This window comes from Salvelinus fontinalis, chromosome 41, assembly GCF_029448725.1.
Source record: "Salvelinus fontinalis isolate EN_2023a chromosome 41, ASM2944872v1, whole genome shotgun sequence".
Lineage (NCBI taxonomy): Eukaryota > Metazoa > Chordata > Actinopteri > Salmoniformes > Salmonidae > Salvelinus > Salvelinus fontinalis.
In genome coordinates this window covers 8,586,263-8,603,905 of record NC_074705.1, presented here as the reverse complement: position 1 = coordinate 8,603,905, position 17,643 = coordinate 8,586,263, and the positions used below count along the sequence as shown (strand labels likewise).

Here is a 17,643-nt window from a genome sequence, read left to right as displayed (position 1 = left end):
ATATTTTTTTACCTCTTCTATCAGTTCGTATAGGTCATACTGAGAACACAGTGCCCCAGTGGCCTACTGGATAAGGCACTGGCCTCCTACTAACCCAGGGATTGTGGGTTCAAGTCCCATCTGGGGTGGTTGGAAGCAGAGTGGCGCAGCGGAAGCGTGCTGGGCCCATAACCCAGAGGTCGATGGATCGAAACCATCCTCTGCTAACATGCTTTTTTAGCAATGGAGTATGAACAAAAATAAAAAATTCATAATTTCATGGGAATTTGTCAGTGCCTGCCATTATATATTTTTTTACCTCTTCTATCAGTTCGTATAGGTCACACTGAGAACACAGTGCCCCAGTGGCCTAATGGATAAGATACTGTACTCCTAAGTCAGGGTTTGTGGGTCCAATCTTGGGTGGTTGGAAGCAGAGTGGCGCAGCGGAAGCGTGCTGGGCCCATAACCCAGAGGTCGATGGATCGAAACCATCCTCTGCTAACCTGTTTTTTTTAGCAATGGAGTACGAACAAAAATAAAAAAAATCGTAATTTCATGGGCATTTGTCAGTGCCTGCCATTATATATTTTTTTACCTCTTCTATCAGTTCGTATAGGTCATTCTGAGAACACAGTGCCCCAGTGGCCTACTGGATAAGGCACTGGCATCCTAAGCCAGGGATTGTGGGTTCAAGTCCCATCTGGGGTGGTTGGAAGCAGAGTTGCGCAGCGGAAGCGTGCTGGGCCCATAACCTAGATGTCGATGGATCGAAACCATCCTCTGCTAACATGTTTTTTTAGCAATGGAGTATGAACAAAAATAAAAAATTCGTAATTTCATGGGCATTTGTCAATGCCTGCCATTATATATTTTTTTACCTCTTCTATCAGTTCGTATAGGTCACACTGAGAACACAGTGCCCCAGTGGCCTAATGGATAAGATACTGTACTCCTAAGTCAGGGTTTGTGGGTTCAAGTCCCATCTGGGGTGGTTGGAAGCAGAGTGGCGCAGCGGAAGCGTGCTGGGCCCATAACCCAGAGGTCGATGGATCGAAACCATCCTCTGCTAACCTGTTTTTTTTAGCAATGGAGTACGAACAAAAATAAAAAAAATCGTAATTTCATGGGCATTTTTCAGTGCCTGCCATTATATATTTTTTTACCTCTTCTATCAGTTCGTATAGGTCATACTGAGAACACAGTGCCCCAGTGGCCTACTGGATAAGGCACTGGCCTCCTAAGCCAGGGATTGTGGGTTCAAGTCCCATCTGGGGTGGTTGGAAGCAGAGTGGCGCAGCGGAAGCGTGCTGGGCCCAAAACCCAGAGGTCGATGGATCGAAACCATCCTCTGCTAACCTGTTTTTTTTAGCAATGGAGTACGAACAAAAATAAAAAAAATCGCAATTTCATGGGCATTTGTCAGTGCCTGCCATTATATATTTTTTTACCTCTTCTATCAGTTCGTATAGGTCATACTGAGAACACAGTGCCCCAGTGGCCTAATGGATAAGATACTGTACTCCTAAGTCAGGGATCGTGGGTCCAATTTTGTGTGGTTGGAAGCAGAGTGGCACAGCAGAAGCGTGCTGGGCCCATAACCCAGAGGTCGATGGATCGAAACCATCCTCTGCCAACCTGTTTTTTTTAGCAATGGAGTACGAACAAAAATAAAAAAAATCGTAATTTCATGGGCATTTGTCAGTGCCTGCCATTATATATTTTTTTACCTCTTCTATCAGTTCGTATAGGTCATACTGAGAACACAGTGCCCCAGTGGCCTAATGGATACGGCACTGGCCTCCTAAACCAGGGATTGTGGGTCCAATTTTGTGTGGTTGGAAGCAGAGTGGCGCAGCGGAAGCGTGCTGGGCCTATAACCCAGAGGTCGATGGATCGAAACCATCCTCTGCTAACCTATTTTTTTTAGCAATGGAGTACGAACAAAAATAAAAAAATTCGTAATTTCATGGGCATTTGTCAGTGCCTGCCATTATATATTTTTTTACCTCTTCTATCAGTTCGTATAGGTCATACTGAGAACACAGTGCCCCAGTGGCCTAATGGATAAGGCACTGGCCTCCTAAGCCAGGGATTGTGGGTTCAAGTACCATCTGGGGTGGTTGGAAGCAGAGTGGCGCAGCGGAAGCGTGCTGGGCCCATAACCCAGAGGTCGATGGATCGAAACCATCCTCTGCTAACATGTTTTTTTAGCAATGGAGTATGAACAAAAATATAAAATTCGTAATTTCATGGGCATTTGTCAGTGCCTGCCATTATATATTTTTTTACCTCTTCTATCAGTTCGTATAGGTCACACTGAGAACACAGTGCCCCAGTGGCCTAATGGATAAGATACTGTACTCCTAAGTCAGGGTTTGTGGGTCCAAACTTGGGTGGTTGGAAGCAGAGTGGCGCAGCGGAAGCGTGCTGGGCCCATAACCCAGAGGTCGTTGGATCGAAACCATCCTCTGCTAACCTGTTTTTTTTAGCAATGGAGTACGAACAAAAATAAAAAAAATCGTAATTTCATGGGCATTTGTCAGTGCCTGCCATTATATATTTTTTTACCTCTTCTATCAGTTCGTATAGGTCATACTGAGAACACAGTGCCCCAGTGGCCTACTGGATAAGGCACTGGGCTCCTAAGCCAGGGATTGTGGGTTCAAGTCCCATCTGGGGTGGTTGGAAGCAGAGTGGCGCAGCGGAAGCGTGCTGGGCCCATAACCCAGAGGTCGATGGATCGAAACCATCCTCTGCTAACATGTTTTTTTAGCAATGGAGTATGAACAAAAATAAAAAATTCGTAATTTCATGGGCATTTGTCAGTGCCTGCCATTATATATTTTTTTACCTCTTCTATCAGTTCGTATAGGTCACACTGAGAACACAGTGCCCCAGTGGCCTAATGGATAAGATACTGTACTCCTAAGTCAGGGTTTGTGGGTCCAATCTTGGGTGGTTGGAAGCAGAGTGGCGCAGCGGAAGCGTGCTGGGCCCATAACCCAGAGGTCGATGGATCGAAACCATCCTCTGCTAACCTGTTTTTTTAGCAATGGAGTATGAACAAAAATAAAAAATTCGTAATTTCATGGGCATTTGTCAGTGCCTGCCATTATATATGTTTTTACCTCTTCTATCAGTTCGTATAGGTCACACTGAGAACACAGTGCCCCAGTGGCCTAATGGATAAGATACTGTACTCCTAAGTCAGGGTTTGTGGGTCCAATCTTGGGTGGTTGGAAGCAGAGTGGCGCAGCGGAAGCGTGCTGGGCCCATAACCCAGAGGTCGATGGATCGAAACCATCCTCTGCTAACCTGTTTTTTTAGCAATGGAGTATGAACAAAAATAAAAAATTCGTAATTTCATGGGCATTTGTCAGTGCCTGCCATTATATATGTTTTTACCTCTTCTATCAGTTCGTATAGGTCATACTGAGAACACAGTGCCCCAGTGGCCTAATGGATAAGGCACTGGCCTCCTAAGCCAGGGATTGTGGGTTCAAGTCCCATCTGGGGTGGTTGGAAGCAGAGTGGCGCAGCGGAAGCGTGCTGGGCCCATAACCCAGAGGTCGATGGATCGAAACCATCCTCTGCTAACCTGTTTTTTTAGCAATGGAGTACGAACAAAAATAAAAAAATCGTAATTTCATGGGCATTTGTCAGTGCCTGCCATTTTATATTTTTTTACCTCTTCTATCAGTTCGTATAGGTCATACTGAGATCACAGTGCCCCAGTGGCCTAATGGATAAGGCACTGGCCTCCTAAGCCAGGGATTGTGGGTTCAAGTCCCATCTGGGCTGGTTGGAAGCAGAGTGGCGCAGCGGAAGCGTGCTGGGCCCATAACCCAGAGGTCGATGGATCGAAACCATCCTCTGCTAACATATTTTTTTAGCAATGGAGTATGAACAAAAATAAAAAATTCGTAATTTCATGGGCATTTGTCAGTGTCTGCCATTATATATTTTTTTACCTCTTCTATCAGTTCGTATAGGTCACACTGAGAACAAAGTGCCCCAGTTGCCTAATGGATAAGATACTGTACTCCTAAGTCAGGGTTTGTGGGTCCAATCTTGGGTGGTTGGAAGCAGAGTGGCGCAGCGGAAGCTTGCTGGGCCCATAACCCAGAGGTCGATGGATCGAAACCATCCTCTGCTAACCTGTTTTTTTAGCAATGGAGTACGAACAAAAATAAAAAATTCGCCTAATGGATAAGGCACTGGCACCTCCTAAGCCAGGGATTGTGGGTTCAAGTCCCATCTGGGGTGGTTGGAAGCAGAGTGGCGCAGCGGAAGAGTGCTGGGCCCATAACCCAGAGGTCGATGGATCGAAACCATCATCTGCTAACCTGTTTTTTTAGCAATGGAGTACGAACAAAAAAAAAAAATTCTTGGGTGGTTGGAAGCAGAGTGGCGCAGCGGAAGCGTGCTGGGCCCATAACCCAGAGGTCGATGGATCGAAACCATCCTCTGCTAACCTGTTTTTTTAGCAATGGAGTACGAACAAAAATAAAAATTTCGTAATTTCATGGGCATTTGTCAGTGCCTGCCATTATATATGTTTTTACCTCTTCTATCAGTTCATATAGGTCATACTGATAACACAGTGCCCCAGTGGCCTAATGGATAAGATACTGTACTCCTAAGTCAGGGTTTGTGGGTCCCATCTGGGGTGGTTGGAAGCAGAGTGGCGCAGCGGAAGCGTGCTGGGCCCATAACCCAGAGGTCGATGGATCGAAACCATCCTCTGCTAACCTGTTTTTTTTAGCAATGGAGTACGAACAAAAATAAAAAAAATCGTAATTTCATGGGCATTTGTCAGTGCCTGCCATTATATATTTTTTTACCTCTTCTATCAGTTCGTATAGGTCATACTGAGAACACAGTGCTCCAGTGGCCTAATGGATAAGGCACTGGCACCTCCTAAGCCAGGGATTGTGGGTTCAAGTCCCATCTGGGGTGGTTGGAAGCAGAGTGGCGCAGCGGAAGCGTGCTGGGCCCATAACCCAGAGGTCGATGGATCGAAACCATCATCTGCTAACCTGTTTTTTTAGCAATGGAGTACGAACAAAAATAAAAAATTCGTAATTTCATGGGCATTTGTCAGTGCCTGCCATTATATATTTTTTTACCTCTTCTATCAGTTCGTATAGGTCATACAGAGAACACAGTGCCCCAGTGGCCTAATGGATAAGGCACTGGCCTCCTAAGCCAGGGTTTGTGGGTTCAAGTCCCATCTGGGGTGGTTGGAAGCAGAGTGGCGCAGCGGAAGCGTGCTGGGCCCATAACCAAGAGGTCGATGGATCGAAACCATCCTCTGCTAATATGTTTTTTTAGCAATGGAGTATGAACAAAAATAAAACATTCGTAATTTCATGGGCATTTGTCAGTGCCTGCCATTATATATTTTTTTACCTCTTCTATCAGTTCGTATAGGTCACACTGAGAACACAGTGCCCCAGTGGCCTAATGGATAAGATACTGTACTCCTAAGCCAGGGATTGTGGGTCCAATCTTGGGTGGTTGGAAGCAGAGTGGCGCAGCGGAAGCGTGCTGGGCCCATAACCCAGAGGTCGATGGATCGAAACCATCCTCTGCTAACCTGTTTTTTTTAGCAATGGAGTACGAACAAAAATTTAAAAAAATCGTAATTTCATGGGCATTTGTCAGTGCCTGCCATTATATATTTTTTTACCTCTTCTATCAGTTCGTATAGGTCATACTGAGAACACAGTGCCCCAGTGGCCTAATGGATAAAGCACTGGCCTCCTAAGCCAGGGATTGTGGGTTCAAGTCCCATCTGGGGTGGTTGGAAGCAGAGTGGCGCAGCGGAAGCGTGCTGGGCCCATAACCCAGAGGTCGATGGATCGAAACCATCATCTGCTAACCTGTTTTTTTAGCAATGGAGTACGAACAAAAATAAAAAATTCGTAATTTCATGGGCATTTGTCAGTGCCTGCCATTATATATTTTTTTACCTCTTCTATCAGTTCGTATAGGTCATACTGAGAACACAGTGCCCCAGTGGCCTAATGGATAAGGCACTGGCCTCCTAAGCCAGGGTTTGTGGGTTCAAGTCCCATCTGGGGTGGTTGGAAGCAGAGTGGCGCAGCGGAAGCGTGCTGGGCCCATAACCAAGAGGTCGATGGATCGAAACCATCCTCTGCTAACATGTTTTTTTAGCAATGGAGTATGAACAAAAATAAAACATTCGTAATTTCATGGGCATTTGTCAGTGCCTGCCATTATATATTTTTTTACCTCTTCTATCAGTTCGTATAGGTCACACTGAGAACACAGTGCCCCAGTGGCCTAATGGATAAGATACTGTACTCCTAAGCCAGGGATTGTGGGTTCAATCTTGGGTGGTTGGAAGCAGAGTGGCGCAGCGGAAGCGTGCTGGGCCCATAACCCAGAGGTCGATGGATCGAAACCATCCTCTGCTAACCTGTTTTTTTTAGCAATGGAGTACGAACAAAAATTTTAAAAAAATCGTAATTTCATGGGCATTTGTCAGTGCCTGCCATTATATATTTTTTTACCTCTTCTATCAGTTCGTATAGGTCATACTGAGAACACAGTGCCCCAGTGGCCTAATGGATAAAGCACTGGCCTCCTAAGCCAGGGATTGTGGGTTCAAGTCCCATCTGGGGTGGTTGGAAGCAGAGTGGCGCAGCGGAAGCGTGCTGGGCCCATAACCCAGAGGTCGATGGATCGAAACCATCCTCTGCTAACATATTTTTTTAGCAATGGAGTATGAACAAAAATAAAAAATTCGTAATTTCATGGGCATTTGTCAGTGTCTGCCATTATATATTTTTTTACCTCTTCTATCAGTTCGTATAGGTCACACTGAGAACACAGTGCCCCAGTGGCCTAATGGATAAGATACTGTACTCCTAAGCCAGGGATTGTGGGTTCAATCTTGGGTGGTTGGAAGCAGAGTGGCGCAGCGGAAGCGTGCTGGGCCCATAACCCAGAGGTCGATGGATCGAAACCATCCTCTGCTAACCTGTTTTTTTTAGCAATGGAGTACGAACAAAAATTTAAAAAAATCGTAATTTCATGGGCATTTGTCAGTGCCTGCCATTATATATTTTTTTACCTCTTCTATCAGTTCGTATAGGTCATACTGAGAACACAGTGCCCCAGTGGCCTAATGGATAAAGCACTGGCCTCCTAAGCCAGGGATTGTGGGTTCAAGTCCCATCTGGGGTGGTTGGAAGCAGAGTGGTGCAGCGGAAGCGTGCTGGGCCCATAACCCAGAGGTCGATGGATCGAAACCATCCTCTGCCAACATATTTTTTTAGCAATGGAGTATGAACAAAAATAAAAAATTCGTAATTTCATGGGCATTTGTCAGTGTCTGCCATTATATATTTTTTTACCTCTTCTATCAGTTCGTATAGGTCACACTGAGAACAAAGTGCCCCAGTTGCCTAATGGATAAGATACTGTACTCCTAAGTCAGGGTTTGTGGGTCCAATCTTGGGTGGTTGGAAGCAGAGTGGCGCAGCGGAAGCGTGCTGGGCCCATAACCCAGAGGTCGATGGATCGAAACCATCCTCTGCTAACCTGTTTTTTTAGCAATGGAGTACGAACAAAAATAAAAAATTCGTAATTTCATGGGCATTTGTCAGTGCCTGCCATTATATATTTTTTTACCTCTTCTATCAGTTCGTATAGGTCATACTGAGAACACAGTGCCCCAGTGGCCTAATGGATAAGGCACTGGCCTCCTAAGCCAGGGTTTGTGGGTTCAAGTCCCATCTGGGGTGGTTGGAAGCAGAGTGGCGCAGCGGAAGCGTGCTGGGCCCATAACCAAGAGGTCGATGGATCGAAACCATCCTCTGCTACTATGTTTTTTTAGCAATGGAGTATGAACAAAAATAAAACATTCGTAATTTCATGGGCATTTGTCAGTGCCTGCCATTATATATTTTTTTACCTCTTCTATCAGTTCGTATAGGTCACACTGAGAACACAGTGCCCCAGTGGCCTAATGGATAAGATACTGTACTCCTAAGCCAGGGATTGTGGGTTCAATCTTGGGTGGTTGGAAGCAGAGTGGCGCAGCGGAAGCGTGCTGGGCCCATAACCCAGAGGTCGATGGATCGAAACCATCCTCTGCTAACCTGTTTTTTTTAGCAATGGAGTACGAACAAAAATTTAAAAAAATCGTAATTTCATGGGCATTTGTCAGTGCCTGCAATTATATATTTTTTTACCTCTTCTATCAGTTCATATAGGTCATACTGATAACACAGTGCCCCAGTGGCCTAATGGATAAGATACTGTACTCCTAAGTCAGGGTTTGTGGGTCCAATCTTGGGTGGTTGGAAGCAGAGTGGCGCAGCGGCAGCGTGCTTGGCCCATAACCCAGAGGTCGATGGATCGAAACCATCATCTGCTAACCTTTTTTTTTAGCAATGGAGTACGAACAAAAATAAAAAAATCGTAATTTCATGGGCATTTGTCAGTGCCTGCCATTATATATTTTTTTACCTCTTCTATCAGTTCGTATAGGTCACACTGAGAACACAGTGCCCCAGTTGCCTAATGGATAAGATACTGTCCTCCTAAGTCAGGGTTTGTGGGTCCAATCTTGGGTGGTTGGAAGCAGAGTGGCGCAGCGGAAGCGTGCTGGGCCCATAACCCAGAGGTCGATGGATCGAAACCATCCTCTGCTAACCTGTTTTTTTAGCAATGGAGTACGAACAAAAATAAAAAAATCGTAATTTCATGGGCATTTGTCAGTGCCTGCCATTATATATTTTTTTACCTCTTCTATCAGTTCGTATAGGTCACACTGAGAACACAGTGCCCCAGTTGCCTAATGGATAAGATACTGTACTCCTAAGTCAGGGTTTGTGGGTCCAATCTTGGGTGGTTGGAAGCAGAGTGGCGCAGCGGAAGCGTGCTGGGCCCATAACCCAGAGGTCGATGGATTGAAACCATAGTCTGCTAACCTGTTTTTTTAGCAATGGAGTACGAACAAAAATAAAAAATTCGTAATTTCATGGGCATTTGTCAGTGCCTGCCATTATATATGTTTTTACCTCTTCTATCAGTTCATATAGGTCATACTGATAACACAGTGCCCCAGTGGCCTAATGGATAAGATACTGTACTCCTAAGTCAGGGTTTGTGGGTCCGATCTTGGGTGGTTGGAAGCAGAGTGGCGAAGAGGAAGCGTGCTGGCCCCATAACCCAGAGGTCGATGGATCGAAACCATCCTCTGCTAACCTGTTTTTTTTAGCAATGGAGTACGAACAAAAATAAAAAAAATCGTAATTTCATGTGCATTTGTCAGTGCCTGCAATTATATATTTTTTTACCTCTTCTATCAGTTCGTATAGGTCATACTGAGAACACAGTGCCCCAGTTGCCTAATGGATAAGATACTGTCCTCCTAAGTCAGGGTTTGTGGGTCCAATCTTGGGTGGTTGGAAGCAGAGTGGCGCAGCGGAAGCGTGCTGGGCCCATAACCCAGAGGTCGATGGATCGAAACCATCCTCTGCTAACCTGTTTTTTTAGCAATGGAGTACGAACAAAAATAAAAAAATCGTAATTTCATGGGCATTTGTCAGTGCCTGCCATTATATATTTTTTTACCTCTTCTATCAGTTCGTATAGGTCACACTGAGAACACAGTGCCCCAGTTGCCTAATGGATAAGATACTGTACTCCTAAGTCAGGGTTTGTGGGTCCAATCTTGGGTGGTTGGAAGCAGAGTGGCGCAGCGGAAGCGTGCTGGGCCCATAACCCAGAGGTCGATGGATTGAAACCATAGTCTGCTAACCTGTTTTTTTAGCAATGGAGTACGAACAAAAATAAAAAATTCGTAATTTCATGGGCATTTGTCAGTGCCTGCCATTATATATGTTTTTACCTCTTCTATCAGTTCATATAGGTCATACTGATAACACAGTGCCCCAGTGGCCTAATGGATAAGATACTGTACTCCTAAGTCAGGGTTTGTGGGTCCAATCTTGGGTGGTTGGAAGCAGAGTGGCGAAGAGGAAGCGTGCTGGCCCCATAACCCAGAGGTCGATGGATCGAAACCATCCTCTGCTAACCTGTTTTTTTTAGCAATGGAGTACGAACAAAAATAAAAGAAATCGTAATTTCATGTGCATTTGTCAGTGCCTGCAATCATATATTTTTTTACCTCTTCTATCAGTTCGTATAGGTCATACTGAGAACACAGTGCCCCAGTGGCCTAATGGATAAGGCACTGGCCTCCTAAGCCAGGGATTGTGGGTTCAAGTCCCATCTGGGGTGGTTGGAAGCAGAGTGGCGCAGCGGAAGCGTGCTGGGCCCATAACCCAGAGGTCGATGGATCGAAACCATCCTCTGCTAACCTGTTTTTTTTAGCAATGGAGTACGAACAAAAATAAAAAAAATCGTAATTTCATGGGCATTTGTCAGTGCCTGCCATTATTTATTTTTTTACCTCTTCTATCAGTTCGTATAGGTCACACTGAGAACAAAGTGCCCCAGTTGCCTAATGGATAAGATACTGTACTCCTAAGCCAGGGATTGTGGGTTCAAGTCCCATCTGGGGTGGTTGGAAGCAGAGTGGCGCAGCGGAAGCGTGCTGGGCCCATAACCCAGAGGTCGATGGATCGAAACCATCCTCTGCTAACATGTTTTTTTAGCAATGGAGTACGAACAAAAATAAAAAATTCGTAATTTCATGGGCATTTGTCAGTGCCTGCCATTATATATTTTTTTACCTCTTCTATCAGTTCGTATAGGTCATACTGAGAACACAGTGCCCCAGTGGCCTAATGGATAAGGCACTGGCCTCCTAAGCCAGGGTTTGTGGGTTCAAGTCCCATCTGGGGTGGTTGGAAGCAGAGTGGCGCAGCGGAAGCGTGCTGGGCCCATAACCAAGAGGTCGATGGATCGAAACCATCCTCTGCTACTATGTTTTTTTAGCAATGGAGTATGAACAAAAATAAAACATTCGTAATTTCATGGGCATTTGTCAGTGCCTGCCATTATATATTTTTTTACCTCTTCTATCAGTTCGTATAGGTCACACTGAGAACACAGTGCCCCAGTGGCCTAATGGATAAGATACTGTACTCCTAAGCCAGGGATTGTGGGTTCAATCTTGGGTGGTTGGAAGCAGAGTGGCGCAGCGGAAGCGTGCTGGGCCCATAACCCAGAGGTCGATGGATCGAAACCATCCTCTGCTAACCTGTTTTTTTTAGCAATGGAGTACGAACAAAAATTTAAAAAAATCGTAATTTCATGGGCATTTGTCAGTGCCTGCCATTATATATTTTTTTACCTCTTCTATCAGTTCATATAGGTCATACTGATAACACAGTGCCCCAGTGGCCTAATGGATAAGATACTGTACTCCTAAGTCAGGGTTTGTGGGTCCAATCTTGGGTGGTTGGAAGCAGAGTGGCGCAGCGGAAGCGTGCTTGGCCCATAACCCAGAGGTCGATGGATCGAAACCATCATCTGCTAACCTTTTTTTTTAGCAATGGAGTACGAACAAAAATAAAAAAATCGTAATTTCATGGGCATTTGTCAGTGCCTGCCATTATATATTTTTTTACCTCTTCTATCAGTTCGTATAGGTCACACTGAGAACACAGTGCCCCAGTTGCCTAATGGATAAGATACTGTCCTCCTAAGTCAGGGTTTGTGGGTCCAATCTTGGGTGGTTGGAAGCAGAGTGGCGCAGCGGAAGCGTGCTGGGCCCATAACCCAGAGGTCGATGGATCGAAACCATCCTCTGCTAACCTGTTTTTTTAGCAATGGAGTACGAACAAAAATAAAAAAATCGTAATTTCATGGGCATTTGTCAGTGCCTGCCATTATATATTTTTTTACCTCTTCTATCAGTTCGTATAGGTCACACTGAGAACACAGTGCCCCAGTTGCCTAATGGATAAGATACTGTACTCCTAAGTCAGGGTTTGTGGGTCCAATCTTGGGTGGTTGGAAGCAGAGTGGCGCAGCGGAAGCGTGCTGGGCCCGTAACCCAGAGGTCGATGGATTGAAACCATAGTCTGCTAACCTGTTTTTTTAGCAATGGAGTACGAACAAAAATAAAAAATTCGTAATTTCATGGGCATTTGTCAGTGCCTGCCAATATATATGTTTTTACCTCTTCTATCAGTTCATATAGGTCATACTGATAACACAGTGCCCCAGTGGCCTAATGGATAAGATACTGTACTCCTAAGTCAGGGTTTGTGGGTCCAATCTTGGGTGGTTGGAAGCAGAGTGGCGAAGAGGAAGCGTGCTGGCCCCATAACCCAGAGGTCGATGGATCGAAACCATCCTCTGCTAACCTGTTTTTTTTAGCAATGGAGTACGAACAAAAATAAAAAAAATCGTAATTTCATGTGCATTTGTCAGTGCCTGCAATTATATATTTTTTTACCTCTTCTATCAGTTCGTATAGGTCATACTGAGAACACAGTGCCCCAGTGGCCTAATGGATAAGGCACTGGCCTCCTAAGCCAGGGATTGTGGGTTCAAGTCCCATCTGGGGTGGTTGGAAGCAGAGTGGCGCAGCGGAAGCGTGCTGGGCCCATAACCCAGAGGTCGATGGATCGAAACCATCCTCTGCTAACCTGTTTTTTTTAGCAATGGAGTACGAACAAAAATAAAAAAAATCGTAATTTCATGGGCATTTGTCAGTGCCTGCCATTATATATTTTTTTACCTCTTCTATCAGTTCGTATAGGTCATACTGAGAACACAGTGCCCCAGTGGCCTACTGGATAAGGCACTGGCCTCCTAAGCCAGGGATTGTGGGTTCAAGTCCCATCTGGGGTGGTTGGAAGCAGAGTGGCGCAGCGGAAGCGTGCTGGGCCCATAACCCAGAGGTCGATGGATCGAAACCATCCTCTGCTAACATGTTTTTTTAGCAATGGAGTATGAACAAAAATAAAAAATTCGTAATTTCATGGGCGTTTGTCAGTGCCTGCCATTATATATTTTTTTACCTCTTCTATCAGTTCGTATAGGTCACACTGAGGACACAGTGCCCCAGTGGCCTAATGGATAAGATACTGTACTCCTAAGTCAGGGTTTGTGGGTCCCATCTGGGGTGGTTGGAAGCAGAGTGGCGCAGCGGAAGCGTGCTGGGCCCATTACCCAGAGGTCGATGGATCGAAACCATCCTCTGCTAACCTGTTTTTTTTAGCAATGGAGTACGAACAAAAATAAAAAAAATCGTAATTTCATGGGCATTTGTCAGTGCCTGCCATTATATATTTTTTTACCTCTTCTATCAGTTCGTATAGGTCATACTGAGAACACAGTGCCCCAGTGGCCTAATGGATAAGGCACTGGCCTCCTAAGCCAGGGATTGTGGGTTCAAGTCCCATCTGGGGTGGTTGGAAGCAGAGTGGCGCAGCGGAAGCGTGCTGGGCCCATAACCCAGAGGTCGATGGATCGAAACCGTCATCTGCTAACCTGTTTTTTTAGCAATGGAGTACGAACAAAAATAAAAAATTCGTAATTTCATGGGCATTTGTCAGTGCCTGCCATTATATATTTTTTTACCTCTTCTATCAGTTCGTATAGGTCACACTGAGAACAAAGTGCCCCAGTTGCCTAATGGATAAGATACTGTACTCCTAAGTCAGGGTTTGTGGGTCCAATCTTGGGTGGTTGGAAGCAGAGTGGCGCAGCGGAAGCGTGCTGGGCCCATAACCCAGAGGTCGATGGATCGAAACCATCCTCTGCTAACCTGTTTTTTTAGCAATGGAGTACGAACAAAAATAAAAAATTCGTAATTTCATGGGCATTTGTCAGTGCCTGCCATTATATATGTTTTTACCTCTTCTATCAGTTCATATAGGTCATACTGATAACACAGTGCCCCAGTGGCCTAATGGATAAGATACTGTACTCCTAAGTCAGGGTTTGTGGGTCCCATCTGGGGTGGTTGGAAGCAGAGTGGCGCAGCGGAAGCGTGCTGGGCCCATAACCCAGAGGTCGATGGATCGAAACCATCATCTGCTAACCTGTTTTTTTAGCAATGGAGTACGAACAAAAATAAAAAAATCGTAATTTCATGGGCATTTGTCAGTGCCTGCCATTATATATTTTTTTACCTCTTCTATCAGTTCGTATAGGTCATACTGAGAACACAGTGCCCCAGTGGCCTAATGGATAAGGCACTGGCCTCCTAAGCCAGGGATTGTGGGTTCAAGTCCCATCTGGGGTGGTTGGAAGCAGAGTGGCGCAGCGGAAGCGTGCTGGGCCCATAACCCAGAGGTCGATGGATCGAAACCATCCTCTGCTAACATATTTTTTTAGCAATGGAGTATGAACAAAAATAAAAAATTCGTAATTTCATGGGCATTTGTCAGTGTCTGCCATTATATATTTTTTTACCTCTTCTATCAGTTCGTATAGGTCACACTGAGAACAAAGTGCCCCAGTTGCCTAATGGATAAGATACTGTACTCCTAAGTCAGGGTTTGTGGGTCCAATCTTGGGTGGTTGGAAGCAGAGTGGCGCAGCGGAAGCGTGCTGGGCCCATAACCCAGAGGTCGATGGATCGAAACCATCCTCTGCTAACCTGTTTTTTTAGCAATGGAGTATGAACAAAAATAAAACATTCGTAATTTCATGGGCATTTGTCAGTGCCTGCCATTATATATTTTTTTACCTCTTCTATCAGTTCGTATAGGTCACACTGAGAACACAGTGCCCCAGTGGCCTAATGGATAAGATACTGTACTCCTAAGCCAGGGATTGTGGGTTCAATCTTGGGTGGTTGGAAGCAGAGTGGCGCAGCGGAAGCGTGCTGGGCCCATAACCCAGAGGTCGATGGATCGAAACCATCCTCTGCTAACCTGTTTTTTTTAGCAATGGAGTACGAACAAAAATTTAAAAAAATCGTAATTTCATGGGCATTTGTCAGTGCCTGCCATTATATATTTTTTTACCTCTTCTATCAGTTCATATAGGTCATACTGATAACACAGTGCCCCAGTGGCCTAATGGATAAGATACTGTCCTCCTAAGTCAGGGTTTGTGGGTCCAATCTTGGGTGGTTGGAAGCAGAGTGGCGCAGCGGAAGCGTGCTGGGCCCATAACCCAGAGGTCGATGGATCGAAACCATCCTCTGCTAACCTGTTTTTTTTAGCAATGGAGTACGAACAAAAATAAAAAAAATCGTAATTTCATGTGCATTTGTCAGTGCCTGCAATTATATATTTTTTTACCTCTTCTATCAGTTCGTATAGGTCATACTGAGAACACAGTGCCCCAGTGGCCTAATGGATAAGGCACTGGCCTCCTAAGCCAGGGATTGTGGGTTCAAGTCCCATCTGGGGTGGTTGGAAGCAGAGTGGCGCAGCGGAAGCGTGCTGGGCCCATAACCCAGAGGTCGATGGATCGAAACCATCCTCTGCTAACCTGTTTTTTTTAGCAATGGAGTACGAACAAAAATAAAAAAAATCGTAATTTCATGGGCATTTGTCAGTGCCTGCCATTATTTATTTTTTTACCTCTTCTATCAGTTCGTATAGGTCACACTGAGAACAAAGTGCCCCAGTTGCCTAATGGATAAGATACTGTACTCCTAAGCCAGGGATTGTGGGTTCAAGTCCCATCTGGGGTGGTTGGAAGCAGATTGGCGCAGCGGAAGCGTGCTGGGCCCATAACCCAGAGGTCGATGGATCGAAACCATCCTCTGCTAACATGTTTTTTTAGCAATGGAGTACGAACAAAAATAAAAAATTCGTAATTTCATGGGCATTTGTCAGTGCCTGCCATTATATATTTTTTTACCTCTTCTATCAGTTCGTATAGGTCATACTGAGAACACAGTGCCCCAGTGGCCTAATGGATAAGGCACTGGCCTCCTAAGCCAGGGTTTGTGGGTTCAAGTCCCATCTGGGGTGGTTGGAAGCAGAGTGGCGCAGCGGAAGCGTGCTGGGCCCATAACCAAGAGGTCGATGGATCGAAACCATCCTCTGCTACTATGTTTTTTTAGCAATGGAGTATGAACAAAAATAAAACATTCGTAATTTCATGGGCATTTGTCAGTGCCTGCCATTATATATTTTTTTACCTCTTCTATCAGTTCGTATAGGTCACACTGAGAACACAGTGCCCCAGTGGCCTAATGGATAAGATACTGTACTCCTAAGCCAGGGATTGTGGGTTCAATCTTGGGTGGTTGGAAGCAGAGTGGCGCAGCGGAAGCGTGCTGGGCCCATAACCCAGAGGTCGATGGATCGAAACCATCCTCTGCTAACCTGATTTTTTTAGCAATGGAGTACGAACAAAAATTTAAAAAAATCGTAATTTCATGGGCATTTGTCAGTGCCTGCCATTATATATTTTTTTACCTCTTCTATCAGTTCATATAGGTCATACTGATAACACAGTGCCCCAGTGGCCTAATGGATAAGATACTGTACTCCTAAGTCAGGGTTTGTGGGTCCAATCTTGGGTGGTTGGAAGCAGAGTGGCGCAGCGGAAGCGTGCTTGGCCCATAACCCAGAGGTCGATGGATCGAAACCATCATCTGCTAACCTTTTTTTTTAGCAATGGAGTACGAACAAAAATAAAAAAATCGTAATTTCATGGGCATTTGTCAGTGCCTGCCATTATATATTTTTTTACCTCTTCTATCAGTTCGTATAGGTCACACTGAGAACACAGTGCCCCAGTTGCCTAATGGATAAGATACTGTCCTCCTAAGTCAGGGTTTGTGGGTCCAATCTTGGGTGGTTGGAAGCAGAGTGGCGCAGCGGAAGCGTGCTGGGCCCATAACCCAGAGGTCGATGGATCGAAACCATCCTCTGCTAACCTGTTTTTTTAGCAATGGAGTACGAACAAAAATAAAAAAATCGTAATTTCATGGGCATTTGTCAGTGCCTGCCATTATATATTTTTTTACCTCTTCTATCAGTTCGTATAGGTCACACTGAGAACACAGTGCCCCAGTTGCCTAATGGATAAGATACTGTACTCCTAAGTCAGGGTTTGTGGGTCCAATCTTGGGTGGTTGGAAGCAGAGTGGCGCAGCGGAAGCGTGCTGGGCCCATAACCCAGAGGTCGATGGATTGAAACCATAGTCTGCTAACCTGTTTTTTTAGCAATGGAGTACGAACAAAAATAAAAAATTCGTAATTTCATGGGCATTTGTCAGTGCCTGCCAATATATATGTTTTTACCTCTTCTATCAGTTCATATAGGTCATACTGATAACACAGTGCCCCAGTGGCCTAATGGATAAGATACTGTACTCCTAAGTCAGGGTTTGTGGGTCCAATCTTGGGTGGTTGGAAGCAGAGTGGCGAAGAGGAAGCGTGCTGGCCCCATAACCCAGAGGTCGATGGATCGAAACCATCCTCTGCTAACCTGTTTTTTTTAGCAATGGAGTACGAACAAAAATAAAAAAAATCGTAATTTCATGTGCATTTGTCAGTGCCTGCAATTATATATTTTTTTACCTCTTCTATCAGTTCGTATAGGTCATACTGAGAACACAGTGCCCCAGTGGCCTAATGGATAAGGCACTGGCCTCCTAAGCCAGGGATTGTGGGTTCAAGTCCCATCTGGGGTGGTTGGAAGCAGAGTGGCGCAGCGGAAGCGTGCTGGGCCCATAACCCAGAGGTCGATGGATCGAAACCATCCTCTGCTAACCTGTTTTTTTTAGCA

At 45.2% G+C, this 17,643-nt stretch overlaps 16 non-coding genes across 16 annotated transcripts; all 16 read left to right on the top strand.

Moving 5' to 3' along the window:
- Window positions 1–1,185: 1,185 nt before the first annotated feature.
- Window positions 1,186–1,258, top strand: trnar-ccu (transfer RNA arginine (anticodon CCU)). Its single transcript has one exon. It is a non-coding gene; the product is annotated as a tRNA-Arg (tRNA).
- Window positions 1,259–1,264: 6 nt separating this feature from the next.
- Window positions 1,265–1,336, top strand: trnal-caa (transfer RNA leucine (anticodon CAA)). Its single transcript has one exon. It is a non-coding gene; the product is annotated as a tRNA-Leu (tRNA).
- A 486-nt stretch (window positions 1,337–1,822) lies between these two features.
- On the top strand, window positions 1,823–1,894 carry trnai-uau (transfer RNA isoleucine (anticodon UAU)). Its single transcript has one exon. It is a non-coding gene; the product is annotated as a tRNA-Ile (tRNA).
- Window positions 1,895–3,427: 1,533 nt separating this feature from the next.
- On the top strand, window positions 3,428–3,500 carry trnar-ccu (transfer RNA arginine (anticodon CCU)). The gene has a single exon. It is a non-coding gene; the product is annotated as a tRNA-Arg (tRNA).
- Window positions 3,501–5,151: 1,651 nt separating this feature from the next.
- Window positions 5,152–5,224, top strand: trnar-ccu (transfer RNA arginine (anticodon CCU)). The gene has a single exon. It is a non-coding gene; the product is annotated as a tRNA-Arg (tRNA).
- A 773-nt stretch (window positions 5,225–5,997) lies between these two features.
- Window positions 5,998–6,070, top strand: trnar-ccu (transfer RNA arginine (anticodon CCU)). Its single transcript has one exon. It is a non-coding gene; the product is annotated as a tRNA-Arg (tRNA).
- Window positions 6,071–7,684: 1,614 nt separating this feature from the next.
- trnar-ccu (transfer RNA arginine (anticodon CCU)) lies at window positions 7,685–7,757 on the top strand. Its single transcript has one exon. It is a non-coding gene; the product is annotated as a tRNA-Arg (tRNA).
- Window positions 7,758–10,190: 2,433 nt separating this feature from the next.
- On the top strand, window positions 10,191–10,263 carry trnar-ccu (transfer RNA arginine (anticodon CCU)). The gene has a single exon. It is a non-coding gene; the product is annotated as a tRNA-Arg (tRNA).
- Window positions 10,264–10,758: 495 nt separating this feature from the next.
- trnar-ccu (transfer RNA arginine (anticodon CCU)) lies at window positions 10,759–10,831 on the top strand. Its single transcript has one exon. It is a non-coding gene; the product is annotated as a tRNA-Arg (tRNA).
- Window positions 10,832–12,431: 1,600 nt separating this feature from the next.
- On the top strand, window positions 12,432–12,504 carry trnar-ccu (transfer RNA arginine (anticodon CCU)). The gene has a single exon. It is a non-coding gene; the product is annotated as a tRNA-Arg (tRNA).
- Window positions 12,505–12,716: 212 nt separating this feature from the next.
- On the top strand, window positions 12,717–12,789 carry trnar-ccu (transfer RNA arginine (anticodon CCU)). The gene has a single exon. It is a non-coding gene; the product is annotated as a tRNA-Arg (tRNA).
- A 489-nt stretch (window positions 12,790–13,278) lies between these two features.
- trnar-ccu (transfer RNA arginine (anticodon CCU)) lies at window positions 13,279–13,351 on the top strand. The gene has a single exon. It is a non-coding gene; the product is annotated as a tRNA-Arg (tRNA).
- Window positions 13,352–14,115: 764 nt separating this feature from the next.
- Window positions 14,116–14,188, top strand: trnar-ccu (transfer RNA arginine (anticodon CCU)). The gene has a single exon. It is a non-coding gene; the product is annotated as a tRNA-Arg (tRNA).
- Window positions 14,189–15,234: 1,046 nt separating this feature from the next.
- On the top strand, window positions 15,235–15,307 carry trnar-ccu (transfer RNA arginine (anticodon CCU)). The gene has a single exon. It is a non-coding gene; the product is annotated as a tRNA-Arg (tRNA).
- Window positions 15,308–15,802: 495 nt separating this feature from the next.
- On the top strand, window positions 15,803–15,875 carry trnar-ccu (transfer RNA arginine (anticodon CCU)). The gene has a single exon. It is a non-coding gene; the product is annotated as a tRNA-Arg (tRNA).
- Window positions 15,876–17,475: 1,600 nt separating this feature from the next.
- Window positions 17,476–17,548, top strand: trnar-ccu (transfer RNA arginine (anticodon CCU)). Its single transcript has one exon. It is a non-coding gene; the product is annotated as a tRNA-Arg (tRNA).
- Window positions 17,549–17,643: the final 95 nt, after the last annotated feature.